Raw genomic sequence first — 22,013 nt, 5'->3', positions numbered from 1 at the left:
ATTCTGCAGTTACATAAGTTTACCCACTTGCCTCTCACTTCCTCTCTGTGTGCTGTTTTTGCTTCTTACTAGAGTACATCCTTTAGTAGTTCTTTCAGTACTGATTTATGGGAAAGAAACTCTAAGCTCATTTCATGTCTGAAAATATCTTTATTTCATCTCACTTGAATGAATTTTCATCCTGACCATTAAGACTTGTCAAACTGGAAAGTCAACACCTTGAATTGTTTTTCTCTGTTGTTTTCAGGTGTTTATCATTAATAATGTTAAATCTATTTAATTGACATGTTAAAGAAATTTACACTGTTTGACAAATTAATTGACATTTATTTTTGAATCCCCAGAAATCAACAGTTTACACACTTTTCTCACATTTGACCCAGTTTTTAAGAACGTTTCTTTCAACTTTCACTATAGTGTGTCCTCCTGTTTTCAGTGTGGCATTTCACCCTTCTCCCATCTGTGCTTGATGACCCCATGTGTGGGTTCTGTATGGTTATGAGAATAAGTCTTCAGTATTCTGACATGGAAGGGAAAGAAAGGTTGCTTAGTCATACAGCATGGGGGAATGGGATCTGAGGGTCTGAATGCCTTTCATACAGACTTCCAACCAATTCGTGTTTGGAAGTTTTCTGTATTTCTTAGTGTCAGAGACATCATTTGCACCCATTTTCTGATCTCTTTCTCTTGTAAATTGGCTTGCTTCCTTTTAGTGTATAAATTTGAGGGATCTCTGATCTGCTAATTCACATAGCACTAGACCATCTGCTTTCAGTCTCTCAATATTTAGATATTTCTTGTCTGTTGTCATGTCTTCTATTTTCTGTGTGTTTGGAGATTTATGAATATTATTAAAATCCTTTACAGTAATTTTGGAGGGGGTTTCCTGGAGATATAATGGATGAGTGCATATATTCAGTCTTCAGTATTTAAATAAAAATCCCTTCCATTAAGATTTTACAGACATTGGAAATTCTATTAACAGAAGATAGAGTCCTTCATTTCATAATTAGAAATATCCCAGGGAGACATAGCACATTAACTTATAATTATAAATGGCTGTTATGCTTCCCTCTTTATAATTGACCCCCGATTCAGAATTAATTGCTTCCCTATCCCTGTTATATCTCCTTTATATATTTACAGTTTTTGGTTGGCAGGCCTCGATAACTAGAGTGTGAACTAGTTGGGATTATGTTCAAGGCACTTCTGCACTTGACTATCTTCAGTCTCGATCACAGCGCTTGGTGCAGAGGATGCTTCGTAAATGCTTCTTCAATAAAATTGAATAATTTAGAATCAGAATAAGCACAGAAACTTCCAGCTATGACAAGAGTGTTTCTCACCCATTGGCGAGAAATTTCAACCAGATGTTCACTGTGTTCCCAGATTTTTCTCCCAGATTTGCCACACGATTTGATTGATCATTGGGTTTGGAAACTGGCATTATAAGGAGATAAAAACCTCAAGTAATGCTAAATTAACAATATTACTTTATGTTTGTATAATTCTTTTATTGTCTTAAGATGTTTCTGTATTCATATTTTTTTAACCTCATATATCCCAATATTAGAGAATTACAAGGTGTATTTTATTTTGTTTTTGTGTATTCTTTCAAAGAATACAAGATACTGGTAGGGATAATTATCATCAATTTGGGAAAATAAAAGAGTATTTTGTCTTTAATGTGATTTTCTGTAAGACTAGGAGAAGCAAAGGGTAAAGAGACCTCTCGTTTATTCTTTTTATACATACAAATTAAGTTTCTATTTAGTACAAATGGCTAGACACAATTTTAAGTACCCCAGATATTCTTACCCACACAACAGCTGACTAACAACAAAAGTCGGCAAAAGGATGAATGACTGCTTCTGCCTAGAGTAGAAAGAGTCGCCATTGTTAATTCTGAATATTGTCTGTTCTGTCCTGAAAGAACCAGGAGGCCTGGGAATTGTGGCAGGAAAGAGGAATGGTATAGGTTTGACAAAGGTGAGAGTCTGTGACTGCACACTTGGAACCAAGTGAAATAGAAGCATGAAGCTCTGATTACACAAAGGGATATTTTCAATTAGCAGTAATTGCGCCTTGGATAAACCTCATTGGCTACGATACTGCCACTGCTCAAAGCTACAAAGGGATATTTCAAAATCGAGGGAAAGATCCAAGAGCAGGTCTGCCCGTAAGAGCTTTAAAGGGTGCTAATTCAGACTAAAAAGAAGGAATGTACATTGAATAGGTTTATTTATTGTGGAATAAACAAAGAATGCAACCTCCAACCTCCACTAATTGGTACTTACAGTTTAGTTCTCAACTAGATTTATAGAATGAAGTGTGTATGTGTGTTTTAAAGTAAACTCTGTGGCCAACGTGGGGCTCGAACTCATGACCCAAGATCAAGAGTTCTGTGCTCTACCCACTGAGCCAGCCAGGTGCCCCATGGAATGAGGTTTCGAGCTTCAGATTAGCTCGTAGGTAATTGTGCATTTTTAAATGCATTAAAGGAAGCTAAAGTGGTAAATAAATCATTTTGCCATCTTAAACTGTCCACAAGGTGTTCCGTGAAAGTAGTGACCTGCTTAGCAGCCAGGAGACCCAAGTTTCAAGTCTGCAGCTGAAACATTGAATTGTTATGTAAATGGTGGGGAATAGGGGAATACTGCTTCCCCTTCAGAAAGATCAAATTAATTAACATTGTATTATAGCATCAAGGATGTACTCTGCTAATATCTAGCAGCTTTTCAGGTGTGACTCCTTTGGTTATCTAAAGAGCTTGTCAGTTTTCACTCTGAGCTATTTTTATGCGAGAAAGTCAAGTAACCGCAGCGTGGGTAGTCATTGCTGACTGGTCAGAAAGAATGGACAGCTAGTACTACTGTTTTCTTCTCTTGAAGAACAGACAAACATCCATCCTACAGGTAGGACTTCAGAGCTTTATGGTGCCAGCTGATGGAAGTGCCTTTCATGCCACATTTGTGGAAGGAGGTTTTGTCTCTGTCTCAGGGTTTGCTGATGTCCATTACCTTGTAGATAATTTACTGACATCTTACGCTTGACCTCAAAATAGAAGTTGGAGATTCATGCTGTGGGTAAGAAAGTTGAGGACACGGGTGCTAGGTGGCTCAGTGGGTTAAGCCTCTGCCTTCGGCTCAGGTCATGGTCTCAGGGTCCTGGGATCGAGCCCTGTGCCAACCTCCCTGCTCCAGAGAAGTGTGCTTGTCCCTCTACTTTTGCCTCCTCCCCCATGCTCATGGTCTGTCTCTGTTTCTCTTTCTCTCTCTCCCTCAAATAAATAAATAAAATCTTTAAAAAAAAAAAAAAAAACGTTGAGGACAAGTCAAAACACCTGATATAATTTAAGCAAGATCCTTAATAAACAAGTGGAATCAAGATATATAAAATTAATGTAGTTCCTACATAAGTATATTTAGTAGGTTAGATGTATGTTAATGTATCATTGCTGTGATTTGGTATATGTGGAAGATTTTGGAAAGCAAGCTGTGTGGCTTCAGAATTTCTAACGTTATTTTTAAGGCTGTTCTACACTTCATTTCCAGATAGATGATTAATAAATAGGAAAGTTGAGGTATAAAAAAAATTTGAAGACCGCTTATTCCACGTTTCAGTATGTAAATAATAAGTAGACAAATGCTGATAGAGTAAAACCTCAGTAGTTAGGGGGCTAATTGATGGAGTCTCTGTAAAATGTAATGTGTTTTTTTTTTTTCCACAAATTTTAGGGATTGCATTTTAAAATTGGGGTATAATGCACATACTATGCAGTTCAGCCATTTCAAGAGTGTAACTAAGTGGTTTTTAATATATTCACCAAGCAGGGGTGTCTCAGTCCATTGAGCATCTGACAACAGCTCAGGTCATCACTTCCAGGTTCCGTGGGCTCAGGAGGGAGCCTGTTTCTCCTTCTCCCTCTGCCCCTCCCCATGCTCCCACTTTCTCTGTCTTTCAAATAAAGAAAGAAAGAAAGAAAATATTTTAAAAATACATATTCACAAAGTGATAAAATCATCACCACTATCTTATTTCAGTACATTTCATTCCCCCAGTGGAAGTGCTATGCCCATTAGTAGCCATTCCCAATTCTCCCGTCCTCACAGTCCCTGGAAATCACTAATGTATTTTGTCTCTATGAATTTGCCTGTTCTGGACATTTCATAAAAATAGTGTATATGATACATTGTTCTTTATACCTGGCATCTTTGACTTAGCATAGTCTTTTCAAAGTTCATCCAAGTTGCATGTTTGACTTAATGATGACAATAATATTCATTGAATGGGCATACCACATTTGTTTATTCATCAGTTGATAGACATTTGACTTGTTTCTACTTTTTTGGTTGCTGTGAGTAATGCTGCTATGAACATCCACGTATAAGACTTTATGCGAACATTTGTTTTTCACTTTTCTCGGGTCCCTCAGAGACGCTCTTGGGTCATAGGGGTACTCTATCCTTGACATTTTAAGGGACTGCAAAACTACTCCAAAATAGCCGAACCATTTTGTATTCCGTGAGAATGCACAAGATTTTCAATTTATCCACATTCTCTATTATTTTCTGTTTTGTGTTAGCCATTCTAGTGGGTGTGAAGTGGTATCTTATTATGGTTTTGATTTGCATTTACCTAATGATCTTGACCATATTTTCATGTGCTTTATTGCTCATTTGTATGTCTTTTTTGGAGAAATGTCTATCCTAATTTGCCTAGTTTTTAAGTGGGTTGTCTTATCAGGTATGTGATTTGTAAATATATTCTTCCATTCTGTGGGATGTCTTTCACTTTCTTAAGGTGTCCTTTGATGCCCAAGAGTTTTTAATTGTGATGGAATCCAATTATCTACTTTTTTTTTCTTTTGTCATTTTAGCTCTTGGTGCCATATCTGTGAAACCATTGCTTAATCCAAGGTCTCAAAGATGTGATTCTGTGTTTCTTTCTAGGAATTTAATAATTTTACTCTTAATGTTTAGGCTGAGGATCCATTCAGACTTGTACGATTTGCAGTGAGGATCCAAATTCATTCCTTTACATGAGGATATTAAGTTTTCCTAGCACCATTTATTGAAAAGACTATTCATTCCTCCTTGAATTGTCTTGGCACCTTTGTAGTAAATCAACTGACCAAAAAATGTGATGGTTATTTCTGGATGCTCAGTTCCGTATCCCTTGAGCTGTATGTCTGTCCTTATAACCAGTTCCGTGCTATCTTAATAACTATCTTTGTAGTAGACTTTAAAATTTGGAAATAGGAATTCTTCAACTTTGTTCTCTTTTTCAAGATTGTTTGTCTAGTCTGTGTCCCATGTATGGCCATAAGAATTTTAAGTTCAGGTCATCGAGTTCTGGGGGCGGGGAGGGGGGAAAGTTGCCTAAAGTTTTGATAGAGATTGTGTTGAATTTTTGGGTCAACATGGGAAGAATTGCCATTTTAACTCTATTAAAGTCTTCAAATTTATGAGCAGGAGATATTTCCATTATTTAGGTGTCCTTTAATTTCAATAATTTTTTGTAGTTTTTAGTGTACAATTCTTGCATTTTCTAGATTAAATTGATTCCAAAGTATTTTACTCTTTTTGATGCTATTATAAGTTGAATTTTTTTAAAGATTTTATTTATTTATTTGACAGGCAGAAATCACAAGTAGGCAGAAAGGCAGGCAGAGAGAGAGGAGGAAGCAGGCTCCCTGTTGAGCAGAGAGCCTAATGTGGGGCTCGATCCCAGGACCCTGGGATCATGACCTGAGCCAAAGACAGAGGCTTTAGCCCACTGAACCACCCAGGTGCCCCATAAGTTGAATTATTTTTAAATTTTATTTTCAGGTTTATTGCTTAATATACAGAAATGTAGTTCATGTTTCCACTTTGATCTTGTATCCTGCATTATTTCTGAATGTATTTATCAGTTCTAGTGTTTTTTTTTTTAGGTTCTTGAGAATTTTCTATATACAGCATTATTCATCTGCCAATAAGGATAGATTATTTCTCACTTTCTACTCTGGATGCTTTTTATTTCATTTCGTACCCGATTTTTCTGACTAACATACCCAGTTTGATGTTGAGGACATGTGGTGAGAGCAGTCACTCTTGGTTCATTCTAGGTCTTGGGGAAAAAGTTTTAACCTTTCACCATTAAGTCTCATGACAACTGTGGGTTTTTCATAGATATCCTTTGTTAGGTTGAAGCATTTCTCTTCTATTCATAGTTTACTTTTTCATGTTTTCTATCATGAAAGCGTATTGCCCTTTGTAAAAATGGTTTCCTGCATGTACTGAGATGATAATGTGTGTTTTTGTCCTTTATTCTATTAATACAGTATATTACATTGATTGATTTTCAATGTGCATTGATTTTCACATTGAACAGACTTTCCAATTCTAGAACAAATCCCACTTGCTTGTGAACACCATGTATAATCATTTTCATACATTGTTGAATTTGGTTTGACAGTTATGTTGTGGAGGATATTAAGATCTACATTTCTAGAGAATATTGATCTTCGGTTTTCTTTTCTGTGATATCTTTGGTTTTGGTACTAATGTTAGTACTAGACTTACAGAAGGAGTTGGAAAGTGTTTTTTCTCCTTTTATATTTTGGAAGAGTTTGTGAAAAATTGATTTTAATTCTTAAAAGTTGAGTAGCATTTACCAGTGAAGTCATATGGTCCTGCGCTTTCTTTTGTGGAACCATTGAAAAAAAAAAAACACATTTTTTACTATTAATTCAGTCTATTATAGTTATGTTCCAATTCCCTGTTTCTCTGTGAATCTAATGTAGTAGTTTGTGTCTTTTTAAATAAAATCTATACTTCCTTTAGCTCTTCTTTTTTTAAAGATATTTATTTATTTATTTATTTGAGAGAGGGAGGACGAGTGAGCAGGGGCGGCGCAGAGGGAATCTCAAGGTGCCTTTGTGCTGAGGCAGTGCACCACACAGGGCTTGATCTCACCACCCCAAGATCATGACCCGAGCCAAAAATCACGAGTTGACACTTAACTGACTGAGCCACCCAGGCCCTGACTTCTTTAGATTTTCTAATTTGTTGTTGTACAATTGTTTGTGCTATTTTCTTTTATTTTTATTTTTTTAAGATTTTATTTATTTATTTGACAGATCACAAGTAGGCAGAAAGGCAGGCAGAGAGAGAGGAGGAAGCAGGTTCCTCGCTGAGCAGGGAGCCTGATGTGGGGCTCGATCCCAGGATCCTGGGATCTGAGATCATGACATGAGCCGAAGGCAGAGGCTTTAACCCACTGAGCCACCCAGGCGCCCCTGTTTGTGGTATTTTCTTTTAAACCCTTTAGCTTCTGTAATATTCATGTTCTCTCTTTCGTCCCTTATTTTAACCATCGATGTCTTTTCTCTTATTCTGTCAGTTTAGTTGAAAGTTTATAAATTTTCCAAGACCCAGGTTTTACTTCATTGAGTTATCTCTTATTTTTCTATTGTTTATTTCATTGATTTCTGTTTTTTTTTTTTTCTCCCTTCTACTTGCTTTGGGTTTAATTTCCTCTTTATTCCCCCAGCTTCTTTCTCTCTCTCTTTCTTTCTTTTTTTTTTTTTAAGATTTTATTTATTTATTTCACAGAGATCACAAGTAGACAGAGAGGCAGGCAGAGAGAGAGAAGGAGGCAGTCTCCCCACTGAGCAGAGAGCCTGATGCAGGGCTTGATCCCAGGACCCCAAGATCATGATGTGAGCCAAAGGCAGAGGCTTAACCCACTGAGCCACACAGGCGCCCCTTCCCCCTAGTTTCTTAAGGTGGAAGTTGGGTTGTTGCTTTGAGGTCTTTTGTAATACAGGTACTTGTAACTATATATTTTCCTCTAAGCACTGCTTTTGCTGTGTCCCATACTTTTGATACATTGTGTTTTCTTTGCAATGCTCTCAAAAAGTTTCCTAATTTCCCTTATGATTTCTGCTTTGACCCATTGATTCTTTAGTGATACACTGTTTATTTTCCACATATTTGTGAATTTCTTAAGGTTATCTTTGTTATTGATTTCTAATTTCATTTGCTTTGGATCACAGAAATTACCTTGTGTGATTTTAAATCTTTTACATTTATTGAGACTTTTTTTTTTTTTTTTCTGGTGCAAAAGGTACTTTCTCTATACAGCACAGGGACAGGATTGGGCACTGGGATTTTAAGGAATGACTGATTATATTTTTTCATTTAGTGGGGGTTAGGGATAATGTAAGTCTCTAAGGAATCTGTAAGTGACGTTTTCAGGACCTTGAGCGTCTAGCCATGGTTCAGATATGGTTATTTTCTTGGAGTATACTCCATATGCATTAGAGAAGAATGTACATTTTTCTGTTTTTGGACTAAGTGTTCAGTAGTTGTGTTAGTCTAAATGGTTTACAGTGCTAGGCAAGTCTTATCTTTTCTTGTTTATCTTCAACATAGTTGTCCATTAATTACCGAAAGTGAGGAATTGAAGTCTGCAACTATTATGCTTGAATTGTCTATTTCTCACTTTGTTTCTGTCAGTTTCGACTTCATATATTATGGCTGCCATTACCAGTACATATGTTGATGGTTGTTATAACTCCTTAATGAACTGATTCTTCACTGTTTTATAATAACCTTTTTTGCCTCTTGCAAAACTTTTTGGCTTAAAGTCTATTTTGTCTGATACTAGCCCTCAATCTCTTATAATGGCTGTTTGTATGGTATATTTTTTTCCATCCTTTTACTTTTAATCCATTGTATCTTTGAATACAAAATATATTTGTTGTTGACAGCTTATAGCTGTAACACTTATTTTTTAAAAATCCATTCTTGGGGCACTTGGGTGGCTCAGTCATTAAGAGTCTGCCTTCGGTTTACCTCATGAACCCAGGGTCCTGGGATCGCGCCTCCCATTGGGCTCTCTGCTAGGCAGGAAGCCTGCTTCTCCCTCTCCCACTCCTCCTGCTTGTGTTTTCTCTCTCGCTGTGTCTCTCTCTGTCAAATAAATAAAATCTTCAAAAAATTATTTTAAAAATCCATTCTGTACATCTCTATCTTTAGATTGAATGGTTTAATTAATTTATATTTAATGTAATTATTGATCAGGGAAGATTTATAGCTGCCATTTTGTTATTTGTTTCCTATATTTCTTTTTTTTTTTTTTTTTTTTTGTTTCCTATATTTCTATGTCCCTTTTTTGTGTTATTCTTCTATACTTCCAGTACTGCCCCCTTTTGCATTAATAAGTATTTTTTAATATGTCATTTAAATTAATATGCCTATATATAATTCTTTTCTAAGAATTTTCCTTGGGGATTGCAATTAATGTGTTTATTTATAAAGATCTAGGTCATATTAATGCAATAGCATACAAAAATGTGTTCTTATATAGCTTCATTTCCTCTTTCTTCCTTTGTGCTATCATGCAAATTATACCTTTATATATTGTACACACATCAACACAATTTATAACTACTCCTGACGTGGTTGATTTTTAAATCAGGTGGAGAAAAAGTTATAATAAAAATGTTTATGCTGTCTTTTATATTTACCTATGTAGTTACCTTTGTCGGTGCCTTTATTTTTTTCATGTGTATTCTCATTATTGTCTAATCTGCTTTCATTTCAGCCTGAAAGTCTTCCTTTAGATTTTTTTGTAAGACCGAGCAGTTAGTAATGAACTCTCTACTTTTGTTTATCTGGAATCTTCTTAATTTCTCCTTCATTTTTAAAAGCTATTTTTATTAACATATAATGTATTATTTGCCCCAGGGGTACAGATCTGAGAATCATCAGGTTTCTCCTTCATTTTTTTTTTTAAAGATTTTATTTATTTGTCAGAGAGAGAGAGGGAGAGCAAGCGAGCACAGGCAGACAGAATGGCAGACAGAGGCAGAGGGAGAAGCAGGCTCCCTGCCGAGCAAGGAGCCTGATGTGGGACTCGATCCCAGGACGCTGGGATCATGACCTGAGCCGAAGGCAGCTGCTTAACCAACTGAGCCACCCAGGCATCCCTCTCCTTCATTTTTTAAAGGATTGTTTTCCTAGATATGATTCTCAGTTGGCAGTCTTATTCTTTCAATACTTCCAATATGTTCTTTTATGACCTTCTGGCCTCCAATGTTTCTTTCTTTCTTTTTTTTTTAAATTTTTTTATTATTATGTTCAATTAATCAACATATAGTACATCATTAGGCCTCCAATGTTTCTAACGAGATATTAGTTTTTAATCTCACTGTCGATCTCTTGTATAAGATTAGTTACTTCTCTATTGAGATTTTCTTTTAAGATTTTATTTATTTATTTGATAGAGAGAGAGCACAAACGGGGGAGTGGCAGGCAGAGGGAGAGGGAGAAACAGGCTCCCCACCAAGCAGAGCTCTAAGGACTCTGGGATCATGACCTGAGCCAAGGGCAGATGCTTAACTGGCTGAGCCACCCAGGCCTCCATCTATTGTTTTTTTTCTTTCTTTCTTCTTCTTCTTCTTCTTTTTTTTTTGTCTTTTAACATTTTGATTATTATGTGTCTAACTGCACCCTGAGTTATCTGTCCTGGGGTTTGATGACCTTCTTAGGCCTGTAGATTAACGCTTTCCATCAAATACAGGAAGTGTTTGGTCATTATTTCTTCAACTATTCTTTCTGTTTCTTTGTCCCTCTCTTTCATCTCTTTCTGTGACTCCTGTTAGGTGCATGTTGGTATACTTGGTGGTGTCCTTAACAGTATCTGAGACTGTTAATGGTTTTTTTGTTTTTTTGTTTTTTCCTTTCTGTTCCTGAGACTGGATAATCCCAACTGAATTATCTTCACGCTCATTGGCTCTTTCTTTTGTCTGCTCAGGTCTTCTGCTGAATACCTCTAGTGACTTTGTCATTTCGGTTACTGTACTTTTCAACCCCAGAATATCTACGTGGTAATTTCATGTAATTTTTATCTCATTATTGATAATATCTATGCACGGAAACATGGCTTTCATAATTTCCTTTAGTTTTTCAGACCTTGTTTTCTTTTGTTCCTTGAACATTTTTTTACAGTAGCAGATTTAAATCTTTGTCAATAAGTCCAGTATCTGAGCTTACACAGGGAGTTTCTGTTTGCTGCTTTATTTCCTAGGTATGGGTCTTTTTTTTTTTTTTTTCTGTCACGTCTAGTAATTTTTTGGCTGAAAAGTAGACATTTTAAATTGCATAGTGTTAACAGTTCTATAAATTAGGCCCTTCCCCTCTACCAGCTTGCTGTTTGTTTAGTAACTTTGTCGAACCAAGTCTCTAAAGTCTATATTATTTGTCATGTGTAGTCACTGAAGTTTCTGCTTGGCTAGCTTCATGATCGATTTAATTATTAGGTAGAGATTTTCTTGGTTGCCTGGAACTGATGAGTCCCATAGCCTCTGCTGGGGAGCATGTAAGCCTGTAGGGGGCATGCCTTCAACACTCAGTCAGGCAGATATGTATATCTGCCTTAGTCTTTACTTCCTGCTTGTCAGAGCTTCACATTTAATCACAGGTGAGAGCCCAGGGCCTTCTCAGGTCCTTCTTGAGCACGGACATGCACATAGGCTAGGTATGCGTGTAATCCAGTGCATTTATACTCTAAGGAATAGGTGAGAGCATTTCACATCCCCTTACAAACTTTTCTTCCCCAACTTTCAGTTTCATTTCTCGTGGTTCATTGTTTGCCAACTGCTCTCCCCTGCCTCAGGTATCTGTGATGTTCAACAATTGTCTCTGTTTTTTGACAAATGCTCCTGGGAAAAAGGCTCTTTCCACTTGGCAAGCTCTGAACTAGGTATAATAAAGACCAGTGCTTCTGATTCCTTTTGCTTAAAATCAGGGGACAGAGCTAACACTCATGCAGTGGCTTCTCAACAAAACTACCTTATTGAAGAGTCTTGACACAACTTATAAGATACCACTAATTAGATTTCATTTGCCATCTGCTGCACTATCCTTGTCAGAGACCAGTGAAATGTAAATTTAGAACAGATGACAGAGTGAAAGGAGAAAACAACACCTTCCTGTAATTGTGGATACCCAGTCTATATCTTGGGGAAGGAAGGGGGCCATGGTGTCTGAAGGACTGCTTCTGGCTTTCGGATAAAGGGATTGGCACTGAATGAATAAATGTGTACATTTCATTACCTAATTTTTTTTTTTTTGGGGGGAACGATTTTCTTACTTTAAAGGAGGAGCAAGGAAGAAGAAAGCAGATATTATCTTATAGAGGAGAATTTTCCTGTGAACTATAACTTTGACAATTATTCTCTTTGATAGATGTAAAAGTTATATTAAATATGTTTAGATTGAAGTGTATATTTTAGTTGAAAATACACAGGAGATCAAAGATAATTTTTTTTTTCTGGTCTGTAAGACCTAGCTAGAAGGATGTTTTGATTTCTCATATTGATGAGATGATTCCCTGGATAAAATAATGGAACCAAGCTGCTAATGATAAATCTGTCTGATTTTATTCTGGGTCTTAGTGAAGATAAGCTAAAGCACCCCTTACTTCTGAGGGAGCTAGGCCATTGGAAAGGATTGAGCTTACTTCTTCATCAGTTAAAAGATAGGGATCTGACCGTGTCAGGGAGGAGCCATTCATACTATATCCATACTCAGTCATACCCTTTCTGAAAGTTAAATGTGCTCTGACCATACACCTATGCTTCCCAGGAACTAGAGATAAGAGAATTCATTCCTTTTTTTTTTTTTAAATTCATTCATTCGTTCATTCATTCATTCACTCATTCTTTTATTCATTCACTATCAATTATGTGCCTGCCATGTTCCAGCAATTCTTCTTAGTGCTGAGGATACAGTAGTTGTAAGTTCCATGTCATCACTGAACCTATCCTCTAGTGGGAAGACTGAACACAAAGTCAACTAGAGGGGATTACAGACTAGGATGGCAGAGAGTGGTAAATGCAGTGATGAAAATGAAGTAAATGAGAACAGAGAGTAACAGGGTTGGGTGGAGGGGCATTGTGGGGGTGGGGGAGAAAAATGATCTCTGATAGCATGATATTTGTGCACCAATCTGAGAGAAAAAGTCATGCATATCTGGGAAAAGAGACTATCAGGTAGATGGAATAGCAAATGCAAACCTGAGGGTGAAGTGTGCCCTGGGCACAGAGAAGCTAGTGTGGGTTGAGTGAAGGGAGCCCCTGAGCCCCAGGAGGGGAAAACACAGTGAAAGATGAGAGTAGGCCTTCTGGGGCGGGTGCCCTTCAGAATGAGTTTGGAAGCCACTGGAGGGTTTTGAGCAGAGAAATCACAAGGGGGGACACCTGGGTGGCTCAGTGGGTTAAGCCTCTGCCTTCGGCCCAGGTCATGATCTCAGGGTCCTGGGATCAAGCCCCGCATCAGGCTTTCTGCTCAGCAGGGAGCCTGCTTCTGCCCTCTCTCTCTGCCTGACTCTCTGCCTACTTGTGATCTCTCTCTCTCTCTCTCTGTGTCAAATAAATAAACAAAATCTTAAAAAAAAAAAAAAAGAAAAGAAATCACAAGGGTCTCAGGCAGTTGTATGCAGACTAGATGATGAGGACGGGGGATTGGCGTGATCAAAACTGGAAATAGTTGGGGGCACCTGGGTCACTCAGTGGGTTAAAGCCTCTGCCTTTGGCTCAGGTCATGATCCCAGGATCCTGGGATTGAGTCCCATATCAGGCTCTCTGCTCAGCAGGGAGCCTGCTTCCTCCTCTCTCTCTGCCTGCCTCTCTGCCTACTTGTGACCTCTGTCTGCAAAAAAAAAAAATAAATAAAATCTTAAAAAAAAAAAGATATTAAGTAAAATGGAGGATTGAAATTATATACAGTATTGCCCCAATTAAAAAAAAAAAAACAGAAATAGTTGGGCTTTTGTAGTGGTGTAAGTAAGAGGCGATTGTGGCAGGGCAGTGACAGCGAAGGTGGTGAGCTGTACTTGGTTTCTGTGTATATTTTGAAGACAGAGCATGTGAGGTTGGCTGGCAAATGAGATGACGGTCTGAAATAGGGAGGCATTGAATATGGGAGGTCACTAGAAGATATTTGGTTTTGGTCAGAGCGACCAAAGGAATGGGGGAGCTCGTTTCTAGAACAGAGAGAAGGTAGTCCTACTCCCTCTTTGGTTATGAAATCTAGTAAGCAGTTCCTTTGCTTTTTTTCTTTTTTAGCATCCTGAAATTGTGTGTGTGTGTGTGTTTGTGTGTGTGTGTGTGTGAGAGAGAGAGAGAGAGAAGTTCAGCGGAAGAATCCAAATGGGCTGCAAGGAATGGATAAGATTAAAGCCAACGCAAGACCTTTCCTGCAAGAAGTGGTTTGCAGGGACTCCTGGGTGGCTCAGTTGGTTAGGCATCTGTGTCTGCCTTCAGGTCATGATCCCAGGGTTCTGGGATCCAGACCCACATCAGGCTCCTTGCTCAGCAGGGAGCCTGCTTCTCCCTCTGCCTGCTGCTCCCTCCTGCTTATACTCTTGCTCTCTTTCTCTCCCACACTCTCTTTCTGGCAAATAAATAAATAAATAAATCTTAAAAAAAAAAAAAAGAAAACGAAAAAGAAAAGAAAATGGTACAGAGTATGTCAACAGAGAATGAAGATCGCAAATGAGACAAAAAGAAGATATTAGAAGATTGTGTTTTGGGTAAAGAAATTTCCAGACTTCTAAACCACCTATGTTCAATTTGGTGAAAGACCAGGGGTCAAGTTCTTGCTGGTAATCATGTGATGCAGGATAGTTATGTACGCCTACACTGTCTCTTCAGGTGTGAAACGGAAGCTTTTGGGGGATGAAGTGATAAATACAACTTTTTTTCCTCTTTTATTTTAATTTTCCTTGTATGCTATACTGAGAGTCTCAAAAAAGAAAAAAAAAATTCCTCTATTGATGGTCTAATTTGTCTCTAAGCTTTTATATAACAAGTAGTTATAGAGAGTCATTAAATGTAGGGCGTGATGTTAAGGACTGCAGCACATTCAATAAACATACAAATTGGTTTTTCCTCCAGCGATTTATAATGTAAATACGTCCTTCACTTAAGTGAAAGCTTAGGACAGTATTTGATGGTGATGCAAATATGAATGCTATGAAGAATTGCTCTTAAAAATCCAAATATTTATTGATCAGGAAATGTGTACTAACCATTTCGTGCTAAGTGTCTTCCATGCGTCACATCACTTAATTCTGAGGAAAAAAGGAAAGAAAACCCTGTGAGTTATCTACTAATTTTATCCTCAGGTAAAGATTGAGAGTCAGGGTCATTTCTTACCTGACATTGAGGAGTCTTTCATTAAGTGAAGTAAGTTATTTGGCCAACTTTACATAGTAAGGGGTAAGAACCAGACTTGAATGAACAGTCCGACTTCCGGGACTAGACCCATAAACTCTTCACCATTTTGTTTTCCTAAGGGATTTCAGAGGTTAGAGTAAGTGCTATGGATTGAAGTAGTCAAATTAAGACTCACGGAAGAGGCAGGGCTTGGGAAGTTCTCTGAAAGAGGGTTAGACTAAAAAAGAGAAAAAAATAATCAGATTTCAGACATGGTTCTGTGAGCAGTTGAGAGGATTTAATGGGTTGGCGAGCACAAAGTGTTGTGGGAACAACCAGGAAATCTGGCTTGCCTGTCACCGTGGGTTTCGGTTGGGCGGTAATAAGAGGTTAAGTTGGATTAGTGAGCTGAAACCAGTTTGTAGATCTTGAATGCCAGCCAAAGTGGTTTACACATCCTCTTTGAGGTAATGGGAAGCCATTGAAAGAATTTGGATATCATTTTGGAATTATGTCAAATTGGGAGAGAAACATGATGAGAGATAGGAGAGGAGAAAGCCAGTGGGGAGGCCATGGCTGCAATTCAGGTAGGTGATAAATCTTGGACAATTTCTCTTCTTACGAATCTGTGTTTCAAAAAAATAAAACTGTACAGCCCACCTCCCTCCTCCCCTCCCCCCTTGTGTAGCTCCCTCTTTCTTTCTCTTTTCTTTTGAAAGTTTTTTTTCTAAAATTACAGGTTTTTAAAGGAGAAAATCACCTTGGATAGAGATCATGTGTCCTAATCTTTTTTTTTTTCTTTTAACTTGACTGAGCCAAGCAAAATTAAGAAACTTGCCTAAGATCGCATGGTAACAAGTGTCAAAGCCAAGACTAAAATAAAATTTGTTTTCTGACTTTCTCTTCAGCACTGTAAGTGTTATCATTCCTTTCTCCACTTTCTCTTGCCAGGACTTCAAGGAAAAGGAACTCCAGTGTTCCCAGATAGTTCTCTCGCATTTCTTTTAACCCAGGATGTTCTTGGTGATCCTATTGCTTTTAGGAGATAAAGTTAATGTTTCCCAGCTACTGAAACTGACTTATAAGAAGTCATGATTTATAAGAAGTACATGTTTGGTCATTCAGTTGATCAAAATATGTTTCTCATATGTATTTGGTTTTTATCCAGAGTTTCTGGCTCCAACAGCCCTGATAATTTCCTGTGATATGGGCTATATCTTGTTATAGCGTATCTTGTTATGTTAATGGACATGACTTTTGGACCCCACTCAGTGGCAGAGACTGATTGCCAGGAGAACCAGTCATGTGATTAGAGGATTGTAACTTAGAGTCTTATCCCCAGACCTCAGTGGAGGGAAAAGGGGCTGAAGGTTGAATCAGGCAACGGGCAAAGACTTAGTTAATTATGACCCTGCCTTGAAGCTTCCGTAGAGATTTCCAGGGATTGTTGGCCGACTGGCCTCAGAACTGTTAGCTGACCCTCCAGGTTAGTGAGCCTGTGGAGGCTAGAGAGGGCGGTGCCTTGGAGAAGGCCAGGAAGCTCTGTGCCCTTTCTCCATACCTTACCCTCTACGTCTCTTCATCTGGGTCTTATTTGTATCCTTTATCATATCCTTAATAAACTTGTAAACACAAGTGTTTCTCTGAGTTCTGTGAGCCCCTGTAGCAAATTAATCAAGCCTAAGGAGGAAGTCATTGGAACCTCCAGTCTGTAACTGGTAGGTCAGAAGCACAGGGAAGCCTGAGGCATGGGGGTGGGGGGGTATCTTGTAGGACTGTGGAATCTGATGCTATCTCTAGGTAGTGTCAGAACTGAGGTGAATTCTCAGATACCTTCTGGCCTTCTGAGAATTGCTTGGTGTTTTGTCTGGGGGAAACGCTCCCTTCTCTCCAGGTCAGAATTAGGTCCAGGAACCCATAAAGACCAATCAGCAGAAATAATTTTTTTACATCTGTTTTCCTTGCCTCAAGAGACTCATCTGGATTTTATTATACACCAGAGTTAAACACAGTGACATCCTCTGGAGAAAACAGAGAATCACCTTTCTGGCTACCTCTCCTAGCTAGCAGGGAAGGGAGGAGTTGTTATTCCCTGGAGATAACTTTTGGCTTGATGAACTCATCAGGGAGATGTAAATGCATGGTCTGCTTTCTGGTCCATAAGGAAAAATGACCTTAAACTGAAATAAGTCTCTGAGGCGTAGAAAAAGAGAAAAAGTAAAGAGCTACGAATTCTTTCCATGCAGGAAGAGAAACCTGGGGTGTTATTTAATCTCCTGGCCCACTAAAGAACCCTAATTTCTGAGCGTCCTTGGGAGGTCTCAGCTCTAAACTTCTTCATCAACTCTTGCATTTAGGAAAAGAGAATAGAACTCCCACAGCCATTTTATTTTTTTAAAAAATTATTTTTCTCAGTGGTAATGGTTTTGAGCTTTACATGGAATTTTTTCATCAAAGGTTTCTCCCGAACAAGGAAAGTACAGTGACTTTTAATCCAAAGCAGACAGCAGCAGTACAGAGGCCCCTGCCAAGAGAGAGATGATAGGAAAAATCAATATCCCATAATTAAATCTGTTGAATTGACAGTGAAAAAAAAAAAAAGTCACAGTTTTAATTTAGATATTGGCTGCCCAGAGAAGAAAGATTCTGACAGCGGTAAAATGGAGAGTTGGGTTTCATTTATTCCTTAGATGATGATGATGAGTTCCCCACCACATGCTGATCAGCATGCTGAGTTGGGGCTAAGACATTAACAGAACAAGATGTACCCGATGTCTGCCTTGTGCTGCCCCTCGATGATAACCCTTAGACTACATTCTTAGGAGGGCATGTTCACTGCCGTATTCGTCAGGAGAAGAGTAGTATCTGACGTGTAGAAGATGTTGTGATAAATATTTGATGAATTAATGACTATGTTTTGATACAATACTTTTCTCTTTTGAATATAACTTTATACCTTATCCTAACTTGTCAAGTAGGCAGTGTCCATCAATCCTTCTTTTCTTTTTTTTTTAAATTTTTTTTTAAAAGATGTTATTTATCTATTTGACAGAGAAACACAGCAAGAGAGGAAACACAAGCAGAGGGAGTGGGAGAGGGAGAAGCAGGCTTCCTGCTGAGCAGGGAGCCTGGTGAGGGGCTCGATCCCGGGACCCCGGGATCATGACCTGAGCCAAAGGCAGATGCTTAACAACTGAGCCACCCAGGCACCCCAATCCTTATTTTCTTGATTGTCTTTGTCAGGAAATGAGTGTTAAATTTATTTTTTTTAAAGGATTTTTTTTTTCTTTTTAAACATGAGGGAGATAATCATTAGCTCTTGGTTTTTAAATTTTTTTCTTTTATAATTTCCCACTCTCACACCTTTTGGCAAAGACTGTTAATGGATTTTAAATCTCAGAAATTAAAGAAATCCTTCTTACTCACACCTGTTAAGTAATGTGATGTGGTCCAAAAGGCGAGCCAGTTGTAATAGGTGAATTCCGGGGGTTGTTGGTCCGCTGGTCTCAGAACTGTTGGCAGAGGCTAAGGTTTGCTGTTGATGTGCATGTGTTTGACAAATCCTTCCCAGATACTTGATATCAAGACACAGCTTTAGAAACCTCAACCTTGGTATTAACTGTTTCAGTGGAAGTGATACCTATTTTTATGGAATCACTTGTATATGGGATCAAATGCTGTGTAGATAAGTGAATTAACTGGTTATGTATTCTTTTTTTTTTTAAGATTATTATTTATTTGACAGAGAGAGATCACAAAGGCAGAGAAGCAGGCAGAGAGAGGAAGGGAAGCAGGCTCCCTGCTGAGCAGAGGGGCTCAATCTCAGGAGCCTGGGATCATGACCCAAGCCAAAGGCAGAGGCTTTCACCCACTGAGCCACCCAGGTGCCCCTGGTTATCTATTCTTGATTTAGACAAGTGATATTATGAGGCTCACTCTGTTTGCCAGTCTGGCCCACCCCTTAATTTGGTATGATTTCATATTTTTTAAAAAATTTTTAAAAAGATTATTTATCTATCTATTTATGTATTTAGAGAACATGCCTGCATGTGCAGTAAGTAGGGGGAGGCGCAGAAGGAGAGAGGGAGAGAGAATCTCAAGCAGACTCTGCTTTGTGCGGAGATTATGACCTGAGCTGAAATCAAGAGTTGGAAGCTTAACCGACTGACCCACACAGGTGCCGCTACCCTGGTCTGATTTCAGCTGAACTTGTCCTCCCCTTGTTACCTTTTAAATTGTTCCTTTGGGTGTTTGAATAGTATTATGAAACCAGACTTGTCAAAATAAGCTAGAGAAAACACATTTTCATTTTAATTCTGTATTGGTTTGCAAATGAAATCATGTGAAAGTGATATAAGACTGGGGAAAGTGGAGTGGTGGGGGGAGGCGCATCCAGACTTTTGGCGCTGGGGCTGCTCCTGGTGAGATGCTAGCATGTGATCCAGGTTCCTGAAATTGTGGGCATTGTAGACCTTTATAACATACCTGAGTTCCGTGTGAGTGTTAATTTTCTTTCTTTCCTCAAGTTTTGGTAGAAAACACTGCTTCTCACACTAAGTATGCCTACAGATTCCTTGGGGGGAGGGGTCTTGTTAAAATGCAGATTCTGGGGTAGGACCCAAATTTCTGCATCTCTAACAAGCTCCCAGGTTGGTGACCGTACTTGGAGAAACAAGGACATAAAGACCCAACTGGTTTGGATTTGGACTAACATAGGTTCAAGGGTCGACTGTGTATAACTTTCTTCTTGAAGAAGTTGACATTTGAACCCAGGTCAGTTCACCTGGACCATCTTTTGGAGACTTCAAGTTCTCCTGTGCCTCGGCTCTGGGATGGTCAGACCTTTAGGGATGCACTGCTGGGTGTCGGAGGTGTTGAGGCACACCTAAGTTTAGTCTCTTCTGTTCCCCTGCTCTCTGGATTGTTGACTCTGAGCATTTTGCATGACAAAAAAATACCCTATGCTAACATGTCCTTGGCAACTCTGATCGTCTACAGCTTCACAGCAACCATGTTCTTCAGATGAAGCTGCCGTTGGTTTTCCCTTTTTCTCTAGCCAAGCAGCGTTTATTTAGAAAGCTCTGGGTGCAGTGTCTGGCTGATAGTGCCTCATGCTGTTCTGCCTTATTCCTGAAGCTTCCATGCGTCTCTTTACCTTTATAAATATTCTCCTCTTGCATCCATGCTGCCTCCTGTTACTCGGATGTGCAGGGAATGGTGAAGATGTTTGCTAAGTCTCCAACACACGGCTTCTCTTCAGCTGGCTCTGCTGGGGGCCATGGAGATGATCAAGCCAGACGTCATTCATTCAGTCTGATGGGCCCCGTCTCTCCATTTATCAGTCACGGATGGTTGAGGGATTTTTGAATCATTTTACCTGACCGAAGTTAGATAGGTTCTCATTTAAGAAGAGAATTGCTTTTCCTCCTTCTCTCTGACTTGTGGTCCTTTCTGTGTATTAGGGGTCCTGGTTGTTCAGTCAAGACTCTTAGCTATATTACTTGTTTCCCTGTCTCTGGCCAGGGTGATCCCTATTCTTAGCACATAGGAAAATATGTAATTAATGTTAAAAGAATGAATTCTAGTGACGCCATTTGCCTTTTGGTTGTTTGACTTTTGAGACCATTCTTTATCTGGGGTGCCATGCTCCCAATCAGTGACCTCTTAGGACTATTGCCACTGGTTCCCTGTTTATTTATTTTTTTATTTATATTTTTAAAGATTTTATTAATTTATTTGACAGAGAGAGATCACAAGGAGGCAGAGAGGCAGCAGAGAGAGAGAGAGAAACAGACTCCCCGCTGAACAGAGAGCTTGTTGCTGGGCTCAATCCCAGGACCCTGAGACCATGACCTGAGCCAAAGGCAGAGGCTTTAACCCACTGAGCCACCCAGGCGCCCTGATTCCCTATTGAATAGCTTCAGCTGAGATGCTTGTGTTTGACCATATTTTCAGGAGATCGGAGGCCTTTTTTCCCCCATAGGAAAAAGTATGGCCTACCAAACACCACAGGTTTAAGACTTCCTGGACACAGGATGTTAATGCCTGAAAAAACAGGTGCCGAACATGTATGTAAAAGCAGTAAGTGGTAGAAACAGGCAGGCTGGTGGGAAGGTACACGTCCCACCTAAAACATTCAAAGTCAGTGTGAAACAGGGCAAATTTTGGCCCACATCCTACCTTGGAAACACCTTTCAGAATTTGAGATCTGGCTTTGAGGGGACCAACTGCTCCAGATTTCCGGAAACTGAGGGGTTCTCGGGGAGGTAGCATTTTCAGAGCTAAAACTGAAACGTTCCTGGACAAACCAGATGGTTTTTCACCCAAGCTCTAGCATGTTCAGTGCATATGAGCATTGTCTTAAACTAGACTGTAGTTAAACTAAAGCTTTAAATATAGGGAAGACTTGTTGGATCAATTAGTGTCACCTATTAGAACCATAAAGAAGTGTTTCTTCTTTTTTTTTTTTTTTTTTTTCCTCTGTAAGTTTGCAGTTTTCAAAAAGTAGCAATGCTCACTCTTTTATTCTTATAAGCAAAGCAGGACTTTAAACTCTATTTGAGGGATGACCCCTTTTCAGAAATTAGAGGCACTGAATTTATTGCCAGCCAGTCATAGCTGCCCATCTGCTAATTCTCTCCACATAGTGGGAGCAGCTGTCATTTCAGAAACGCTACAGTAGATAATAAGATTGGGTACGTTTCATCTTCAAATGCTTAAAACAAATCTCTGGGAAGAACAGCGGCAGTTTCTCTGACTGCATGAATCTCTGATATTATTAACACAAAATGCCAAATGGATT

The 22,013-nt window shown here is 38.9% G+C and overlaps 1 protein-coding gene and 1 pseudogene across 1 annotated transcript in view; one reads left to right on the top strand and one right to left on the bottom strand.

Moving 5' to 3' along the window:
- Positions 1 to 22,013, top strand: part of AGBL1 (AGBL carboxypeptidase 1) — a 727,538-nt gene that overhangs the window by 347,576 nt on the left and 357,949 nt on the right. The gene's annotated exons all lie outside the window — the stretch shown is intronic.
- On the bottom strand, positions 1,891 to 2,129 carry LOC123388135 (annotated as a pseudogene).

Source organism: Mustela putorius, unplaced genomic scaffold (genome assembly GCF_011764305.1).
Source record: "Mustela putorius furo isolate JIRA1106 unplaced genomic scaffold, ASM1176430v1.1 tig00003875_pilon_pilon_pilon, whole genome shotgun sequence".
In the NCBI taxonomy this organism is placed as follows: domain Eukaryota; kingdom Metazoa; phylum Chordata; class Mammalia; order Carnivora; family Mustelidae; genus Mustela; species Mustela putorius.
This window is presented reverse-complemented; position numbering and strand designations above follow the sequence as displayed.